Below are 20833 nucleotides of genomic sequence, written 5' to 3'. Positions count from 1 at the left end.
GTTCAGCTGGAAAAAAATACTTTTGCAATAGATAGGACGCAGATACCTTCTAACTCTTCCCTACAGAAACTAAATGATGTTATTTTTGTGGAGCACAGAGACATGTGTGTTTGAAATAGTGTTATGTATACATAAGCATGTGACATTTGCTCGTAACCTAGCAAAAGGCTCAACTAAACACAGACTAGATCCTCAGTTTTCAGGAAAGATAGAGAAATAGCTGGGTAGAATTGGACAAAATGTCATCGTTGTACCAAATTTCTGTTTATAGAGAATACATAATTTCCCATGAAGTTAAATTACGCTTTTTCAAAGCATTGCTGTCAAGTCCATTTTTAATGTTAAAAGAGAATGAAATCTAAGGGTTCATATATGCAAGATATACATTGCAATAATTCTATTAACTAAGAAATGAGTTTAAAACTATAATAAAAATGGCCAAATTTACTATTCTACATCATCTAGTTCCCTTTTAGGATATACGTTCGAGAATATACCACTATTTTTCTACATAGAACAATAAACACTGAAAACATTTGGAAATTTACCTTTTTTTATCTGTCTCTTATATATGCAAATGGCAATGTGAATGTACAAATCCCATTACAAACCAGAGCTAAACTAGTATATTCTCATAACACAAAAACTGCAGAATCCAGTAGCACTCATGGAATTCATAATCAAAGCTGCATCTGAATGAAAACAGTTTGGTACCAAGCTGCATAGTGTCCTGCCGATAGAGTGTGCTGAGTTTTTTATGCATGACATGCCACAAAATGCAATTTCCCAGTAATTAACAGGAACAGAACCCTTAGCTTCAATAAGAAACACTCCAAAGAACTGACTGGGTTCTAGGGAGATATTAATGTTTATCACCTCCTTTGTTATTGCTCAGACAAGTTAAGGTTTTTGCTTTTTCTTACCCCTGTGGAAAGTGGCTGACAGAAGCAGGATTTCACTGTTTTAGCCATTTGCTGAACTGCCTATAATGAGGCTTGAAAGAGTAATTCACACATTTTTCTTGCTATTGAGATAAGGTCAGAGGAAATCACTTCAGACTGGAGAAACTTCACCTTGTTCACTTCTGCATGAGGTAAATTAGATCTAAGGTTTCTTTGAGGTACACCAGAACTGGAATCACTGCCCTGTTCATGGAGATGCACATGGCTTGAGACACTCTGTGACATGTTCCCACCTGTATCATTTAAATGTTATATCATAAAGTGTTTACTTATTGACATGAAGACAATCCTAAATGGGTAAAAAAAGGATTGATTAACATATCTCTAGTTCCTACAGTCCAAAAGAGACAAATTCTTTGTATGACACATTTTCCATAAATAATTCTAACCATCAGCACCTGCTCTAAATGATAAAGAAACTACTACATATTAATACAGACTGATGTTCTAGAAGTTAGTATTTTTAATGAAATTACTATGGTATTTTCTTACTATTAGATGGTACAACGTAGTGTCTCAAAGCCTCTCTTGTAGACTCAGATTAAAAACCTCCATAGATAGTATACTCACAGAAAAAAAGAGTATTAAAGAAAAAATTAGCTTCAGGTTGTTATTGAAAAATTCTTCTTGGAAAATTGGAACTTCACATGTTGAAAGATCACCATGAACAAGAATATTCATCAATTTCAAATTTCAAGTACTATGTCAGAAAATATCTCACTGAGGATTTCCAATGAAGTACTTTTTTTCATTCCAGAATGCTTATTCACCATAGCCAAAACTACCTGGAGAAGTATATCACCTTTGATAAAATGTTTGTCAGGAAAGTATTCTCAGATTTTCTAATAGGGACAATATTAGAGAGTGCTCATAGAAATACAGCAAATACTGATATCCATAGATTTAGAACAGAGATATAGAGTTATCAAAGATATCAAAGAGCTGCATTTACATTTTTGAATGTAAATATAAATTTTGAATTAATTTTTACAATGTTAATTATTTAGGCAAATTATAATCTTAAAAAAAAATGAAAGTAATCCACTCCAGACTTCACAGAAATGTGAAGAATCAATCTTTGCTTAAATCAGGTAGAGAATAAATATGAAACTGTCTCTTCTAAAGAATTCCAGAATCTCCGAGCTGGGAATATTTTGTAAATGTCAAGAAATTAGGGTAGTAAAGAAAAAACTTCCTGCCCAGTTCCAACATGAACTTTCTCTAATGCTTTTAGTCATGTCTGAAGTTTGAAATCTTTTTGCTCCTATGGAGTAGTTTTTGTAATTACTGTCAAGACATAATCTTACTTTCTTGTTCAGCCAGCATTCAGAAAATATTAACTCACTTCCACTCTAGAGAACTTATTTGATGTTTATTTAAGCAGTTAATTTAATTCAGCAACATTTCCATTAAAGATAAAGTCCTTAGTCTCTCTCTCACTGACATGCACAGAAACCAAGAGGAGAAGAAAAAAGTGAGAGGAAAAGATAAGTATACTAAGAATTTACATTTCCAGAAGGGTGTTACGAAAGACACTGATTAATCTCATGTGTCTGAAGTGACAGCCAATGTGCAAAGACATGACTGCTTAACATTGATAGAAACTGTCAGCCGATAGGACACTTAAGTAATCTTTTTGTAGTGCTCAGAGATTAACCAACAAACTGCTGCATGGGGATGGAAATGGTGTATGCTCATATAAAGAACCATAGCTTCATGTGAGTGATTCTTTTGAGGGGGGAAATACCTTGAAATAAATAATGATATGTAATTTCTTCATATTGCTAGAACGTGAACAAACCACAAACACAGAAGTACAAGACACCACCTTCCACTGTGGGAAATCTTTTTACTTAAAAGCATACATAAACACAGTCTCTAAATTATAAAGACCTTGTAATGAATATGAGACCTTACCCTGCCTACAATCAGGAGAGGAGAGACAGGAACTTGTTCTGAGATTGTGACACCTAAATTAAGGGTGGCATTCAATTGCTTGAACCTGGGGATCACTGCCATTTTAGATGCCTGACTGTATCCTGCCCCACCGACACCCAAACTTTTTACATACACTGCAGTATCCAAGACACCAAAAAGGAGCTGGAAGATATGAGCCAGTATCTGCAGGAGACCCGTGCCTTCTGGATTGCAAGCAACAAACAAAGAATGATACTCTAACATGCCTGAAATGCTATTAGGTACCTATGTTTAGCCACCTGAATCCTAGTCTAGTTTTCCGAGTTCACATTATAAAGAACTCACACTAAAATAGATTCTTAGTGGCATCTCTCTAGACTACCCAACTCTCTCTTTAGGCTCCATTAGGTGGACTGACTGGATCTTCACTTACTGTAATAGGAGGCTGGATACCTACTTGTAGGCTACTAAATTAAGAGATAGTAATCTTTAACTGAATCCCACCCTGTCTCAACAGCCACAGTGAGCCCCAGGAAGAGAACAGGAAAACTCAAAAGCTGATCCAATGTCCTGAGTTCCTGCCATTGCTTCACTGAACTTTGTATTAAAAAAGTGCATCCACTGTAGGACAACCTGTGATGTCAAACTCTTTTTTAATATTAAATAAAAATCATAATAATGCTAAGAAGTTAAAAAGTTCAAATATAATTTAAAATAAGAACAAACAGAAGCCAGCAATGTTCCTACAAATAATGACAGAAAATATATGGCAGATCTAAAATGCAATCTCACAGGTCATATTATTCTTTGGTCTAAAAAGTAGTTACATTTCCTCTTCCATGTCTGTTTATTAAGAAGTAGTGAAAAACTTGTTAGAAACTTCGTAAGTTATAGAAGAAAACTCCTACAAGTATTTATATGCAAGGATTCACACACATCAGTGAACACAATCACGATATGGTGCTTAACAAACAAGCACTCATTAGATAAGCTTGTGTAACTATTAGCATGTGTACTTTCAGCCCATTCCATTGCAAATTAAAACACAATAGTTTATTGTGATTACACTACTTCTACCGATGTTTAGTCTAATGCGTTTTAATACAAAATTGAGGATAAGCTGAGAATACAGTTATAAGCAATCAAGTTCGCTTCCAAAGTAGCTACACCACCTGACTAAATGTTCATTTTCATTCTGCCTGAATTTTAAAACGTGGTACATTCATATTTTACATCACATTTCTAACAAAGTTGTCCTAGCATCAGTTAATGCTGCTCAGATGACATGAGCTAACTCATTAAAATGTGATACTGATTTCTTTGCAGCCATTTAACAGTGGGCATTTAATATTGGTAGGTACCACAGCTCAGCTGACCAGTAGTTTGTCAAGCTGCTACAATTCAACTTGTATCTGGTCATGTGTTTTGAGCACATTTTAGAACTTATTCTAAAATAACTTAATCCTTTACCAAGGAATTAGTTTAAATGAACTGATCAAGTAAAAGAATTGACAAAGTAAAAAAATAAAATTAAATATGAGAAACATGGTATGCTGCATCAACAACACTGTTCTATGATGAAATTGTAATCAAATAACTGCATGCCGATGAGCTGTAGCCACAAGACTTAGTTACCAAGCTCCTTGAGGTACCTATAGCTTAATTAATATAGCTACTGAGCCTAGGTGACTGAGGATCAATAAAAATTTTTTTGTACCAATAGAGTTACTGGCTGACATTATAGGTCATAAAACTGCTTTAAAAACAACACCAAGGGGATTCTGTATTTGGAAAAGGATGTGATCTCATCAAGCATCTCTGTTAAACACTGGCAATAAAATTTGTCAACATATATAAGCAACAAGGAGATCCATTTTATATGTACACAGGTATTTTTTTTGGCATTTCAGCATCAACAGATGTCATGAGGTAAGGAAGCATGTGGCATCAATGTAGCAATTCTATCTTACAGCAGAGAGAGCCTGCAGAAGAGCTTTTGTAACTGCCTAAACCCACATTCGCTTGGCACCTGTAATCTAGTGTAATGGTCCAACCAACTTCTAAGTAGGAATAGTGCCATGGTAACAGATGGATAAAAGTGTAGGCAGCAATAGGAGCATGTACCAGCATCCAGTATATTTACTGAGACTTGGAAAACCTAGCCAGGAATGACTCAAGTGACTGAAAAAAAAGCCTATGGCAAAGATGGCTTGCCAATGGTAATTCAGCTCTTGCCTCAGTTAGCATTTCAAAGTACATACATTCTGCCATTTCTAAGTTAGGGATAACAAAGTAGGAAAATAGGCTGTACAGTAAATACAGGGGACCTTGGGTTTTCAGTCTTATCTGACATGAGGGTGTCTGTGCAAGTCTGCATAGGCATTGAGCAAGCATCTCCCACTTCTGCCAGCAGATCTGGGACTATTGCCGTGGCTACCCCATACGAGACTGGGACAATGCTGTAGATGTTTATTTACAAGATTCCTTAGGGCGAGTAGTGCTGTTTTATCAGCACTTTAGTCATCAATGTAATTGCTGAGCTTGCCCCTACTGTGCTACAGATGAGGAAGGCAGGTTGCTATTTTCAGAATTCTGCGAAGAGATATTTGTGTCCCTTCACAAAGTGGTTTTCCACCCCATTATGTAAAGGCTTTTCAGACTAGCAGAAGGAAGCCTCTAATAGCTCTTCAGAGCCACAACTGGCTGGAATGTCAATAGGGTAAAGGGTTTCCTACTCAGATTTTCACAGTCTGGTCACAGGAAATTGTTACAGAAAATTTTCCTCACTCTTCCATTCAAGTTTTCAACATTAAATCAAACAGGACTGTATCCAGACAAAGATCAATCGATTCAGCCAAAAAGAACCCAAGCAAAAGAAAACACCTCCTCAGCAATGTCTGCTCAGAGGGCTGGCAGCTGTGAGGTTATCTCTGCACAGGGAAAATGCTTGCTTTTTTCCTGCCAAATGTAGATCACTGTTCCATTATAAGAAGGAGACCAGGAAGCTGGTCTCCATCCATAGTTATCAGTCTGACAGTAGTAAACCAGAAAAAACAGGGAATGAACTCTGCCCTGGAAATAGGACTTGCAGAAATTAAATTTGTGTGTACATACAATGCAGCTGGAATTAAGTTTCTAATAGACCATAACTAGAACTCTATAACACAATAAAATGGAGAGGCATGGGACAGAAGAAGGAAGAGCAAAAGTACCAAGTAGTGTCCTCAAAGAGCATACAGGACATTTATTAAACAAACTTGCCTTCCAGAAAGTTGTTATGCTACAGCACAAGCTCACCAGTTTTTGTAACAATAAAGATATGACACATGACATGATATAACCAAATAGCATATTCTAATGTCAAGTCTTAAAATGCCCTGCTGCGTTGGAAAAAGCTCCTGTTCTCTAGTACTTGAAATAAGAGGCTTTATATAGCACCTGTCTGCTAGTACTTAAATGAGACACTTCATATAACACTGTAACTAGACTCTCATGCCCACTATGATCAAAACCTGTCTTCTCTGACATGGGCTAGTACATATATATATATATACACACATATATATATATAAAATAAATAGAATATATGCATGCTATTTACTAACTAGACTCAGAAATAGGCTGTTTTCAAAATAATATCAGCACCATGCTTTTGGTGCTGTTCCAAGGGTTAGACTGACTTAAGTTCAAGAAGGAGAAAGTAGTATTGATGATGGATGTGTTAGGTTAATGGTCAGACTCGATGATCTTAAGGGTCTTTTCCAACCTAAATGATTCTATGATATCTTCCCATACAAAATTACTCAACACATTAAGTAAAATTCAGTAAGATCCTGTTTTATTACTTAGAAGTATTATAATGCAGAGCTCGTAAGAACCGCTACCACTACCTGTGAAGTGTTATGATAAGTGAGCACATCATTAAAGAAACACAGAGCAGTAACACTTGACACCGGGTGACAAACCAGATTTCAAGCCTTGTAGCTTTCTATAAAGGCTACATGTTTCACCATAGTCTGGAAAAGAGGGAGAGAGGGTCCAGAGGGAGTACCTGTGTGAAAATTAGGAATGCCTCTGCTTTACAGGAAGCCTAAAAGGTGCCTGGCAAATTCAGGTTGATTTAACGCAAGTTCCTTCACACTATGGAAACTTTTAAAGAGTATAGATTAGCCATGAATGTCTGCCACGGACAGCAGTTTGCGATGCTTGGGTATTTGATCTGTATCTGCAGGGTAGTAGCTCCCACGAAGCATTACAAGCCCGTCTGTTAGCTGAAATATTGCTGCGATATCCAGGAGGAGTCCTCATGTCAGGGTATGTACAAAGGGTGATCTGGCAGTGAAGGACTGCAACAAGACTTCTGCAGGGCATGCAGGGCTCTGGGTCCAGAGGGAGCTGCTAGTTCAGTGAAACACATGCAGAATTGGTGACTCTGGGATTTCTTATAAAGCAGGATTGTTTACGAAAAGGTATTCTGTTACTTAAATACAGCAAGACATTAATAAGATCAACACTGTCTTGAAATGTTCCTTTTTTTTTCCTAGTGATTACAGCATGGAGTAGCAAATTGAAAACCAAGCACATTTGTTTTGAGTACAACACATTGGCCTAATGCCATCAAGCAAAAAACCTTGTCAAATGTTGGCATTGTTTTACTTTCATAACTCTGGGATCCTTCCCTGGATGTTTAATCCAATAATGGCTCAGCAAATGCTTTCTTCCATTCACCTGATGACAGCTTCAGAAAGCTGGTGCCTGTGTCCTGCAGGGAATCCAAGATCCCTGAGGACATAGAAAATGCCTAATCTCTGTATCTATCTTCAGGCAGATTCTGGGATGTGCAAAGGTACGCAGTCCAGCAAGCACCTTCATGTTTTGCAGTCAGACATAGGACACACTGTATGAGAGAGGACTAGTCACATCTGGCATGATCAGCAAGTCTCTCTCCTAATGAACTTTTTTTTTTGCATTCTCTAGATCCTGGGGCACAGACATGGTTGATGCATCAAAACCAAATCCATTTGATTTTGAAGTATCCATTCAGAGCCCCGAGGAACAGGGCAGGCATAGGTTACATCGTCAGTAGCAAACAACTTGAAAATTTTGTTTCACGTTCCAGACACTTGATCACTAGTTGATTTGGAATATATTGTCACAGAGTCACAGGATCACACAGGCTGGAGGATCATCTAGATCACCTAGTCCAACCAGGGTTTGCCAGACCTTTATAATTCATGTTGTTCACAGAGCTTCAGTTCACACAAGGGTGAGACAACAGTCACCTGGCCACTAGACAATTGCTAAAACAAACATCTCAGTGGCCTTCACTGTCCCATGAGTCCAAAACTTATGGCCTTTTACTGGTTATGGCAAAAACAGTATTTGCTGGGCTACAAGGCATAGCTCTCCTGACTTCTGTTTCAGTTCTGAAATGATAATAGATTTAATCCTTTGGGCATTGGAGGAAAAAATGCTCTAACATTTATTCTATCCAGCTAGAAGACTTTTTAAAAGGTCTCTCATTGCTCCTTTTTTAGTACCTCAGTCATCTCCCAGGGACGCATAGGATGAAGCAGGTCTGATCAAGTATGTTCAATACTATCACTAAGGGCAATAATCGCGGGCTGACAAATTTTCAATATTGAAAGAAAAGATAGGCTGACTCAGACTGCAGTCTCTTCCTCTTCCTAAACATGTCACTGATTGGACTCAAAGAAAGGTATTTCTTGGGCCAAGAGAGAAGTTATAGGTTCAGGCTTCTATCCTTATGCATTGAATGTAGATTATTTATGCAACTGAAGTTGAGCCCTACTGTTTACTGTGTACTTATGTCTACATCATCCCTTCACATGACATCAGAGTCAATATTGAAATGCAGCAGAGGTCTATCACCAGCACTGGCCCTTAAGCTCAACAAGAGAATCTACTGTGTGACTTGCTACACCTTTCAAGCTACAGAGTAAGGGCACGAACGCTCTTCACCACACATTCCCCCCCTGCTTTCCCATTTGTGAGGAACCAACCTCCCAGCGTCATCCCAATCCCCTTTCATTGCTGCAGAACTCGCTCCAGGAGCTGAGTGCATGTGTCAAGCTCTGGCTTCAACCATTCTTGCACTGATGTCTCTCAGTCAAGGTGGGGCTAATTTGTTGAGATACTTTAATAATCAGAGCTAGGCTATAAATACAGTATTAACACAGGCTTCTCTAATTCATTTGCAGGCAGAATAATAAACATATGCATGAACCTTTGAAGTCTCATACTATATGCCTCAGGAAAGCAACAAGCATTACTTCTGAAAAAATCAACCATGTTATAAACACAGGTTTTGGAGGGAGGTAAACATGGCTAACCTGGGGAGAAGGGAACAATGGGGATTGTTTTTTTAAGAATTCTCTATCCTAAAATAAATATTGCCATTAAATGTGAATACATGCTAATTGCCTGTAATGATAGAAGACACTTTCTATTGATTTGTTCATATATTTATAAGCTACCGGTTAGCTATTGAGTATTCTTTGCCTGTAATGTTTCTACCAAAATGGATGTAGACACGATGTTCAACGTTTTCAGGGAGGAGTACTTTCTTTGCATGGAAAAATAGAGGGAGAAAATTGGATAAATTAAAAAAATATTGCTATTGAACTGCAGATGACTGGAATAGTTGTTATACATATTTTTCCCATATTAAAAAGGAAAAAAAGAGAGAACAGTGAAGTAAAAGAAATAACAAATCCAACAACACTCAATATCAGATAATCTTATTGACTTGAAAAGCTAACCAAAGTTGAAGAAACTCAGTAGTATCTATGGTTACACTGCCTACAAACCACTTGGTTAGAGCTGGCAGTTGTAGTATAATAAAGCAAGAAATTATGGTGGTAAGTCATCAGGGAGATCTCTAAATTTTTGGTTGGCTTATATTTGTCTCTTTCCTGACAGCAGATGGGATTAAGATCACCTTGTTGCTGTGACTTTGCTTTGCTCTTAAGAGGTAATTTCTGTATCCTTAAATTTAGCCTTCTGTATACTGAAGCATATGTTACACTGCCCACAAGACATAATTAGTCTAAAAGATACACAGCTCCTAATCAGTGCTCACTTAGTCTTTCACTAGACAGAAATCATTCTTGGATATTACATACAATTTTGAGAAAAATACTGCTTCTGAAGAGGGCCAGATGTTCTTTTCTACAGCTACTGCTTCAGTTTAACTGCATACAAACACTGTATACTCCAAAGTAAACATTTTAAAACCTAGTAAGAAAGGGTTACATAAATATCTATGTGTATATATATATGTCAGAGGTAAACGGCAGAGAGGAAAACTCCCTTGTGACCTCCTCTGGAACCCATGTAATAAATTTACTTCTGCCTAACTCCAGATCAACAAAAAGTAAAAGCATATCCTGCTCAAGCACCACCTTTTCCTGTGCTCAGAACAGAAGGCAAAATTCTTAGAAATCAGCACTATTCCTCCTATTTTCCTTATAGATGAGCATTACCTAGAAGTACTATGGCAGAACAGAATTACATGTGTTACTGCATATAAAGTGAGAGAAAGAAAAGGCCATAATATCTGCCGCTTTTTTCCAGGTTCTATCAATAAAAAAGAAAAAAAAAAAATCTCATTGCATATACCGAATCAATAAATCTATGTATAGACACAGAAGTACACACATATTTACATAGGTATGTATACGCACCAACATATATTGTTAGCCACAATAGGAAATACAAATTAAGCATAATATTAAAGATTCGTGTATATATTTCTTGAATTACAGTGGCATGAGGCCAATTTGCCTTTGTAGCTAAGAAAATGTGAGCTCAGAGAAGCTTTTCTTGAAGTTGTAGCTTTTACAAAGAATTTCACCAAGTGGTTTCTATAATATGAAGGCCTCTCTTAATACTTTTGAGACCTCTGTGGCTTTGTCAGATCTGAAATTGCCCCAAAATTCAGAAGTCACTAAGGTCTGAGGTTTTCTTATTCCATTTCAAAGAAGAAAGTGATGAAGCCCTGAATGCCACTTCCACTATTCTCCACACCTGCATAAATCTGTTACAGTTTTTTCTTTACTTCTACAACGTGTAAGATGACAGGGAAGCTATGAACAAAGAAAAGAGTTGGACTTCTACTGCAGTCTAAATCAAGATACTTGATTATATTGCAAACTATTTGTTCATATTCTGAAACTGTGATGGTTTGTGTTTTCCTGTGTATTTCAAATAATCTGCTGTCAAATTTATTGTTTCAAGTTAATGTGATTTCAGTGTATTTATCAGATGTATTTATAGCTCTATCAGCTAAAATGCATTAGAATGCTATATTGATTGTTGCTAGGGTCTTTTCATGTTTTGGCTCAAAATCTACAGAGGTGTGTAAACTATTGTGGATCCACTCAAAACCTTTACCACTGAAGTGGTTTACAGCAGTTCTTAAACCCCTGCATTTAACATTTTGCACTGATTGTGCTATTCCTACCATCTTCATTCTAAAGACCCTGGACTTTCTCTTTGACATCATAACGTTGAGGATATTCAGCCACTGCCTCCAGCTGATCACACCCATAATTTAATTTCCCCTTTCTGCCACAAACTCTCCCTGTTAACACCTTTTTTAATAATTCTGAACGATACCGTCATCCTAGCTCTAATTCAAACTCATAACCTGGCCACTGTTGTCAACTCAGAGCTTCCTCTAGATCTTTAAATTCAATCATGCTTCACAGAAACAGCATCCTGTATCACAAAACTACGCTATAAGGCAGGATGCAAAACTCTTTGAGCCTCATCAAACCCCTTATGCAGTTTTAAATATATATATATATCCTTAAAAAAGATTGCTAGAATATTTAGCTAAGGAAACTTGATAGCCTTCCAAACTCTGTTTTCCCACTATTGGAATATCTTTGTAGCCAGATGAAAATTTTTCCTAATATTCAAATCAGAAAATATACTGGGTTCCTGATTACTCTTTCCTATGGCAACAGATTGGATTTCTCCAGAATGGTCTTCTACATATTGGATGACAGCTCTTAACGTCTCCTTACAATCTTCTCTATTTTTGAGCAATCAAGCCTAATTATTTTAATCTTTTTTCATAGGCCATTCTTGTTATTCACAACTGCACTATCTCTCACTGTTCTATACCTTTCTTAAAGCAGATATGCTCAAAAGAGGGACACAAAATTCTAGCTGAGATCTTAATAGCAGTGAATGCAGATGAAATAATAACCTCCTTATAAAGTGCCTCTGTCAATTTAGCAAAGAGTTAATTTGTTTCCTTTGAAACCATATCACACTGTTAATTTATATGGAATTCATGATGCATTATAACCTTCAGATGTTTTTCTGCCTTACTGATGCCCAGAGATTTTTTTTTTCCACATATTTGTTATATTTCTTCCTACTCTAAGTAGAGTTTTGTTCTTGTCTTTACTGGACTTACCTTGTTGGTTTTAGACATCATCCCATTTGTAGCTGTATTAGGAATTCTAACCCTGCTCTTCACAGTATTTGCACTTCTTAGCCTTACTTCATGTTCAGTTTCATACCTGTACCCTCTCTATCATCATCAGTAATGAAAATACTGAAATCTCACTGAAAGTATCCCAGGCTATAAATTATGCTGCTGCTTCTTCAGTCCTGCGGGACTTATCTTGTCCTCCACAGAGTCTCAAAATAATCACATACAGGTCAAAGAGTATCTTGCATGGATCTTTAAGTAGTCTCATCAAATGTTTCATCATGACCTACTAAATGAAAATATTCATCTTTTCCTAAGTCTCTAGCCTAGTCTAGTCTTACTCATACTGAAAATTAGCTCTTTTTTTTCTTTCTTTTTTTTAAATTAATGTGATTAAGCCTCTGTTTACCATACTTGTAGAAGGGACAATGAGAATTAATGTGGCACAGATTGCTCAATAAATGTCAGGCAACAGTGAAAGGGCTTTTCAGTGATTATGAAAAGCAATACAACCTAACCCAACTTAATTTCAAAGGTATGCAATTCCATGTCTTCTCCATTTTTGTGATTTCCATGAAGTCTGATGGCTGCTTATTCCCCACTCCTTCCCAGAAGACTGCATAATTATAAGCCTCTTGATTGTGGGCTGTGGTTTCACCTGTATTTCTCTGGCAAAAATACCAGCCCAAAAAGCCTCTTGCCTTCTCATCCGTTACTCAAAAGCTTCTGAAAACAGATGTGAACAGATGTGTAGACTAAAGAACTAATACGGCAAAAATCAAATATTTCCCAGGCTTAATTTTTATTAGGATTGAGGAAATGTGCCAGGTCATCTCACGGCCACACAAATAGTTGGGCTAGTACAATACAAAGGGTGGATATGGGACAGCAATGAGCAACAGTGAACAAATGCCACCTAAATCACTGTAAACAAAGTTGCCATCAAATATAAACCCCTTCCCTTGTTTAGCAGTTCAGTACTTGACATTTACAAGAATTGCACTTGATTCAGCCATGTTTCCTTCCTAGCCAGTGGAGAAAAATAGGCATTTCGAGGTTGCAATTTTTATCTTTGGAAAAGAGGCATACAGCAAGGGTCAAACTAATACATCTTAGAAGTACCTATTTCTTTCCATTCATATCACGATTGATCTGATCTAAAGAGGGTTTGCAGCAGGCATGCTCATGGTAGTGTCTCCGCTGGCAAAGTGCCCTCTATGTTTGAAAAGAGAGTACTAGAGCTTCTATTGCAGTTCTGACTCAAAGCATCCATGCAAGACACGCAAAAATATACTCTAAAAAAAAAAAAAAAGATTTTTTGTGATTCTGCTGGTAAACTTAAACTAAAGTGATATTCATATGCATGTAGTTCTAGAACTTTACAAGTTTACACATTTTTCTTCATGTTTTTTTAAACTTTTCCCTGAAGTTGGGTATCACCAGAAGTTTCTTTGCTTCTTCAGTCACTGGTTAAATTATTTCAAAATCTCACTAATTTATGCCATTATTCAGTTGTTAATAGTGCTTTAACTGAACAATTTACTTTTTATATAATCAAATTTGTGCCAAACTGCTGTGTATAAACATAAGGCATTTAAGATAATTAAATTCCAAGCATTCAGTATGGTTCAGTTCAGTTCATTGGCCTCAGTGGCTATTCAACTAATAGATTCCAACGCATATGAATTAAAAAACCAAAAATAAATTCATAGTTAATTAGGGAATAAAGCAGTGATTTTCAAATCTGCATCCATCTCAAAGGCTTTTTCCCAGCTCCAGAACAAATTTTAACTTTTCAGGATTGTACCCAAAACTACAGAGAGAATGAGATAAAATGGTTCTTTTTTTTTTCCCTGTTAATACAATATTCCTTGTGTTTTTATCAACAAGAAAATCCTGTAGCTGCTTTCCTACAAAGCCTTAGGAAATATAAATGTAGCAACCAGCAAAGCTAGTAAAACATTTAATATCAGGTAAGTACTGTCCTCAAAAAATCCAAGTTTTATGCAAGGAAATTTTAAACTACACTGCTTTATTACGAAAAGAAAATGTAAATATTTTTTTCCAAGTTAAATTATTTTATTTCTGTCCACTCAAATTAAGTACTTTATTTCATATTAGTTTGTGAGTCAGAGCCTGCCTGACTTGGTAAGAGTTCAGGGTGGAAATTTCAGTATCATGATACTTGAAATTATACTCCCTCTCTTCATCCCCTAATATGGAAACTGATGTAATTTTAGTTCTTCACATAATATAAAATTTTTATTATTTTTATTCTGTTATGTCAACAGTTTTATTTTTAATTTATCTTGACACTGAATTGACACACTTGATCTAATGCAGTCTCTTGGATCAATTCTAATTAATTCAGATGCCTCCTTCGTCACCTCTATCATCTAGTCTCATGGGCTGGACTTCCTTCATAACGACAATGCTTACCACAGCTTCTCTTGAAAGTCCCATAGCATGTACCTTATAGGAAATATATTCCTAGGGGAGATCATAACATGGAGGTAATGTTCAAACTATTAGGAACTTCTGTGAAAACCCCATCTTTGACAAGGTTGAATGAAAACTGAGAGTAAAAGGAAAGCATTAATAATCTGAATATCAAAATCAGAGACATTTGAAATGTGACAGGATTCAGGGACCAAGTCATCTTCAGCTCTAGTTTCTCTAGTTCATAATAATGATTGTGTGAGTTTCAGGTTTTATAATACATTTATTCTCTGATATAAATAGCACCCATATCAATTTCCTTTCCCCATCCCAGTACACCTCATTATGAAAAGCACCCAAGAAGTCCAAGATCTTCTCTTTGCTCTGAGAGTTTCAACACAATAGAATAACTACTGCATTGCATAAAACCGATGATTCAGTTTTCAGTGTCATTCTTGTATTACAAATTTGAATTACTTTTCCATGTAATGTATATAGTTTTCTATGTTCAGTACTTTATGTTACCTTTCATCACATATGATATAGAGTCCAGCATGTCAGTTTCAGTAAAACGCATAGTAGAGAGGAGCTTACTAAATGTTACATAGACATCCAGGTTGGATTTATGTTCTGTTTTATAACTACCTGTTGTAATGATATATGCTTCATGTCCAAAACAGCACTCACCCCCGTAAAAATCAAGGTTTTTCTGGTTATTCTTAATGAATCTAATGCAATAAGAGCAATTTTCCAGAATCTAATAAATAGAAAAAAAACTACATTCTTTTTCACTAACTCGTCATGTTTGACTATGGGGAGGGAAAGGCTGAATAGTCATAACTGGATTTAAAACAATTCTGTACAGCATCATTATGGTAATAAACAGATTCCTCTTTGCATCTGGAGCAGTAAACATTCACACTCAAATTTAAAACAGAGAGATGAATACCTAATTACTAATGCCATGCAGTTACCAGTGCTGTGCTCTGCCACATTTCACCACAGCACAGTGCCAGAGATGTTCGGTACCACCCATACTTGTAGTGGTGTGGGGAAGTGAGCGAGCGGCTGCATGGTGCTTAGTTGCTGGCTGGGGTTAAACCACGACAAGTGGGAAATCAAACCAAACCCAACCCAAAACCAGGGGAGTTCCCACAATGTGATGAGCCAGCAATTACGCAAGCCAGGGTATTGGGTAATTGGTGCTGTAGCATCACCACTCCAGGATGGCCACTTGCAAGGGTGGAAATTTATTAAGGAACATTCTTGGTATTACAAAGGCTGGAGCTGTGGCCCACCTTAGTCCAAAGTCTGCCTCTGTCTTCCTTTTCCTACAAATGTAAGTCTTGGACCCTAATTTCTGAGTAATTTATAAAAACAACTTATGATTATTTGTGAAGCAGGAAGTTAAATTGAACCCTGCTGAAATAATTATTACTCACTTCCCTCTTTCACCTGCTTATCAATGGGAACTCTGCTGCAACCAAAAGACATCTTATTTTAGAGTAAATCCTATTTTTCTGAAAAACAAAACCTACAGGGATACTAGTATTTCTAATGTACATAAAAATAAATCAACTTTTAGTAATTATAGTTTTAATGAACAGGCTTCCAAAAAAAAGGTGAAATTGTAAACGTGAATAAGTGTAGAATTCTCTGAAGAGCTTAGTGAAGTTCTGTATATGCCACTGTAAAAACAAAATCGGCTTTTAAAATAATGTTTCTCTATTTTTAAGATTTGTTTTAATGTAGGAAATATAATTTTCTCCTTAAATGAACAAAGCAAAATGAGGATCAAGAGACTCTAAAATGGAATTTTAACATGTCTAATGTAACTTTCGTAAAATTACTTTAAATCAATGAAGACCACAGGTAAGAAGCTAAAGAACTGTGACATCAAAACAGGAAATTCAGTCACAGACTGAAGTAAAAATGCTGAGATGTATCAAATTAAGAGAGAACTGTGTTACATTAAGTACTTGTAAATGGAAAGCTAAAAATATCAATTTTATGGTAGCTAGCTGTTCAGGAAGAAACATGAATTCAGATTCTAAGCTGGACATTAAGCAAGTCAAAATTACACAGCAAACAGGACAAAAAATATTCCAATTGGAACTGAAATTGATAGTCAGAGTTGGATGTATGATTCAGCAGCCTGGTCAATGGGTTACCTCATAACATCCTACCAAGTAAATATTCTGCATTTCCTAGTATTTGATCTGTTCCTGGTAACAAAATAGTTCAACTTCCATTACATTCATGAGAAAAAGTGCAGAAAGCAATGTCAAAACCAAAACAAACTAAAATCACAGTAATTGGAGAATGTCAGTATCTGTGATAATAGACAATATTGACACTATTTGGCAAGTCCACTGTGATTATCGTACAAAGTCTGTCCTTGCTGCAAAATGACACAATAAAGCGAAGAGATTAACTGAAAGACTTGCACGGCTAAAAATAGTAAGTATGAAGACTATGAAATCTAAATAAATCAGTCTTTATTAAGTGGGAGAAGAAGCTCTCAGAAAGATGTTTCAGAAGCAACTTAAAAACTTATGAATGTAAGCCTTAGACTCCAAGTTTCTAGGTAACTTTGGAAAATGACACATAACTTAACTTAGATATCATTAATATATTTTATCTATCTTAATCTCATTGAAATGCATTCATTCACTACCTTAGGTACATTCAGAAACGAGGCTGGAACATACTTTTTTCTCCTTGGGATAAGTAGTAGAAAAATATATGAAAGCAGCATGTATTAAAGTGGAGGGTTACATGGTAAATACATTATTGCCAGAAAAGGACTAAGGAAAACAAACAGGAACAAGAAAACACATTTACATTTTGCATTTGTGCACTTATGAAAACTGTGGGAAGTGGCAAGTAGCAACTAATTGGAATGCAATATGATGTTTTGGTAAACTGCAAGCAGAATAAATAAAATGTATAAAGTGGCAACCTCCCTGTGCCATTCCTGGCTCACAAGATTTTTATTGAGGATATATTTCTCTTTGGTGATGAAGCTTGGACTAAGACTGCCAGATCAAGGGTCCCTTCTCAGTAGGAGAGCTAGTTGAACACTTGGGAAGCCTGAACTGGGTCATGATTTTTCAAAAGTTTATGAATGTAACAGATTTGTCAAATATGCTTAAGTACTTCCTAATGAAATAAACACAAGATTTGTTGCTAACTCCAAGTGCTCCCAAACCTCTGGGAGGGAAAGGCAAAAGTGAGAGCAGCTATGAATAACATCATGGGTAAGTACAGATAAACAGGGACCACTTAAAGAGAAAACAATACATAATTACTCTAATATGGATTTTAGGAAAGCTTTTGCATATGCATTCACAAAAGCTATTGCAGAGAAACCAAAACATATTCCTTAAATAAAAAGATATGAAATATTAAACACATTTTGGAATCCAAGTTTAGAGCAGTATACATAAAAGGTGCTAGTCTGTGAATAGCAGAATCATGTATTTCAGAATAACAATAAAGGACTATAAGAAAAAAAATAGGGATCCATCTGCTTAACAGCTTTTATGTTGTGGCTGAACTGAAAACATCAATGTTATGATTTTATTCTGGGTTTACTCCTCATGTGCAGTTGGCAAATTGTCTTGGCTGATGTATAGAAAAAGCTGAAGCAGATTTTAGAACTTTTTTTAATGGGGAAACCATTCATCTCCAGCGGTGTGAATGAACAATGCTGTGTTGTGTACACCAATGGCTCTCAAACTTTTTACACTAATACTTTCACCTCTAAACATTTTCTGTCAATCACTTTACATCTCCTTGTCAAATTTAAACACAGCACAGACAATGCAAAGAAGGGAAAAGATATGGGCCCAAAGACCTGTTACAAGACATTTCCCAATGCGGACCGCTCTCTATCGACCACAGTGTCTCTAGATTCAGACTGAAAGATTTGGTTCAAAGATGTGAAGCTGAGCAGTGCTTCACCCTTTATAGACCAGATCAGTTAGGTGGAGGGCATCACTGCCTGCAACTGTTCTTCTGCACAAAAGTGCACAAGCTAAGGCATAGCTGCTGTCTGCCTGCCTGCCTGAGACTTCAGAATCTGGCCCATATGGTTTGTTTAGATCTGTTTGCTCATAGGTTGGCTTACTGTCATTTTCTAGGAAGGATGGTACTAGTATCATATTGCTCCATATTATGAATCGCAGATAAGCATATGACGATTTATGTTCCCGTTACTCATTTCTGTTTTGTTTCATGAATAGGCAGAATAAAGAAATTTACAGGCATGCTTCTCCTCTGTAGACTGGAGGACACACCAGGGAAAAACGCTATGTGTACACACACAGAATCTCATCATCACTAGCTTATTGGGCAGCAGCCAATTTACTCATCAAAGCATTCAGTTTTACATCTTTTTTTAATATTCTGTATGGAACAATAAAACAGCAAGACATTTGGAACAGAGAGCTAATGGTTACCTTTTTTTTTGGTCTAGCAGATTTTCGACTATGTTTAGAAACTTTGCTTGTTTTCTTTTATGTTCTTTGCCACATGGAGGTGATAAGAGACTAATTTGCCACAGAAAGCTGACAAACATTTCTGATAGCCCTCAGACGGCTGATACCAAGTACTGTGTCAGTGTCAGTTCTACAGAAGTCTCCCTGACCACACAAGGCTGTCTGTCTGGCATTGCTAGGAGAGACACCGACTTGTAACCTCTGTGGGAGAAAAAGGAAAACAAAGAGCTCTGGATTAACTAAGCAAACAAGAGTTCTGGGTAAGACTATATGTACAGACTGTTGCATTAATACACATTTTCTTATGCTGCATCTTGTCTGTTGAGATAATTATGTCTTTGAAGAGGCTGATTTGTGCCATTGTGTTCACAGGTCACAACTCCTGTCTTGTCGGACATTAAACCCATTCAGGCCTACAGGACTATCATGCACCCAAAGTTTATCCTTCATATGGCCCAGTCTAACAAATGGAAGAAATGGAGAGTTAGAGAAAGAACAAGATGCTGGAGTTCTGCTGTGGGATAACCTGCCTGGCCTACGAACACTGTCTCAGATGGCTGAAGGTATTCTGCAATCCTGAGTCACATCTGCCAGCCCAATTATTTGCAGATAATTTCGTTCCCTAAAGAACATCAAATAGCACAAGATGCCTTTGTTGGGTGGTCACCAGTGGAGTCTAGAGAGAAAATTAGTTGATAGGATGGTAGGTGTCTATCCTAGAATGGCTGAAAAGCTTTCCAAAGTTTGCTGACCTCTGTTAACTAGATCTTGACTATAACAAGAACTGAGAGATCTTTTCTGAGTATATGTGAAACAGATCTATTTTTACATGAACATTCTAAACTAACGTCTAACATCACAAATCTGAATCTGGACATTGAACTGGATCTCATCCTATGTACCACTGTGGTAAGTAACATCACAAGAGGGAAATGATGCACCCAACTGGTTGGTTGGTTCTGCAGAAACTGCCTTGCTCCCTTCTGTTCTCACAGCATACAGAAAGGCAGAAAGTATTAAAAAACCCCAAACAAAAACCACTGCATTTTAATGTCTAATGAGAATCAGCAACTTTGAGTAATAAAAGCAGAAGAGCCTTCAAAATGAAAAGGTCTCTGAAGCAAATTTTCCAGGGTACCCAGTTGGAAAAATGCTCCCAGCTATTTTCTTCCTTATTAATATTACTAGTCACAAGGTGGATAAAAAGGGGAAATGGTATGTTACCATAAATCCATGCACACAACAATAAATTGCAAGGTTTTACAGGACATCTCTCTTAGATCAGCATTTCATTACGAAGAACAGCATCAGTGACCACTTCTCATATTTAAAAAAGTTGGGCACTGACCTCGGTGAACTGACCTGGCTAAGAACATGGCATAAATTAGTGGCAAAGGTGGGAATAAAAACATTCCACTTTTGGGTTAGCAGTCCAATGAACAAGTCTACTGTCCAGGCTCCTCTGGTATAGTTCAATACTGACCCACTGTGTCACAAGACATCAGTTGGGAGAAATAACTGAAAAAAGAAAACACTTCTTCTTT

At 36.7% G+C, this 20833-nt stretch overlaps 1 protein-coding gene across 8 annotated transcripts in view; it reads right to left on the bottom strand.

The window, feature by feature from the left end:
- The window catches only part of PCLO (piccolo presynaptic cytomatrix protein), a 384880-nt gene that overhangs the window by 228366 nt on the left and 135681 nt on the right, over positions 1-20833 (bottom strand). The gene's annotated exons all lie outside the window — the stretch shown is intronic.

This window comes from Haliaeetus albicilla, chromosome 14 (assembly GCF_947461875.1).
Source record: "Haliaeetus albicilla chromosome 14, bHalAlb1.1, whole genome shotgun sequence".
Classification (NCBI taxonomy): Eukaryota; Metazoa; Chordata; class Aves; order Accipitriformes; family Accipitridae; genus Haliaeetus; species Haliaeetus albicilla.
The sequence above is the reverse complement of the archived record's forward strand: the minus strand, read 5'-3'. Positions and strand labels throughout refer to the sequence as shown.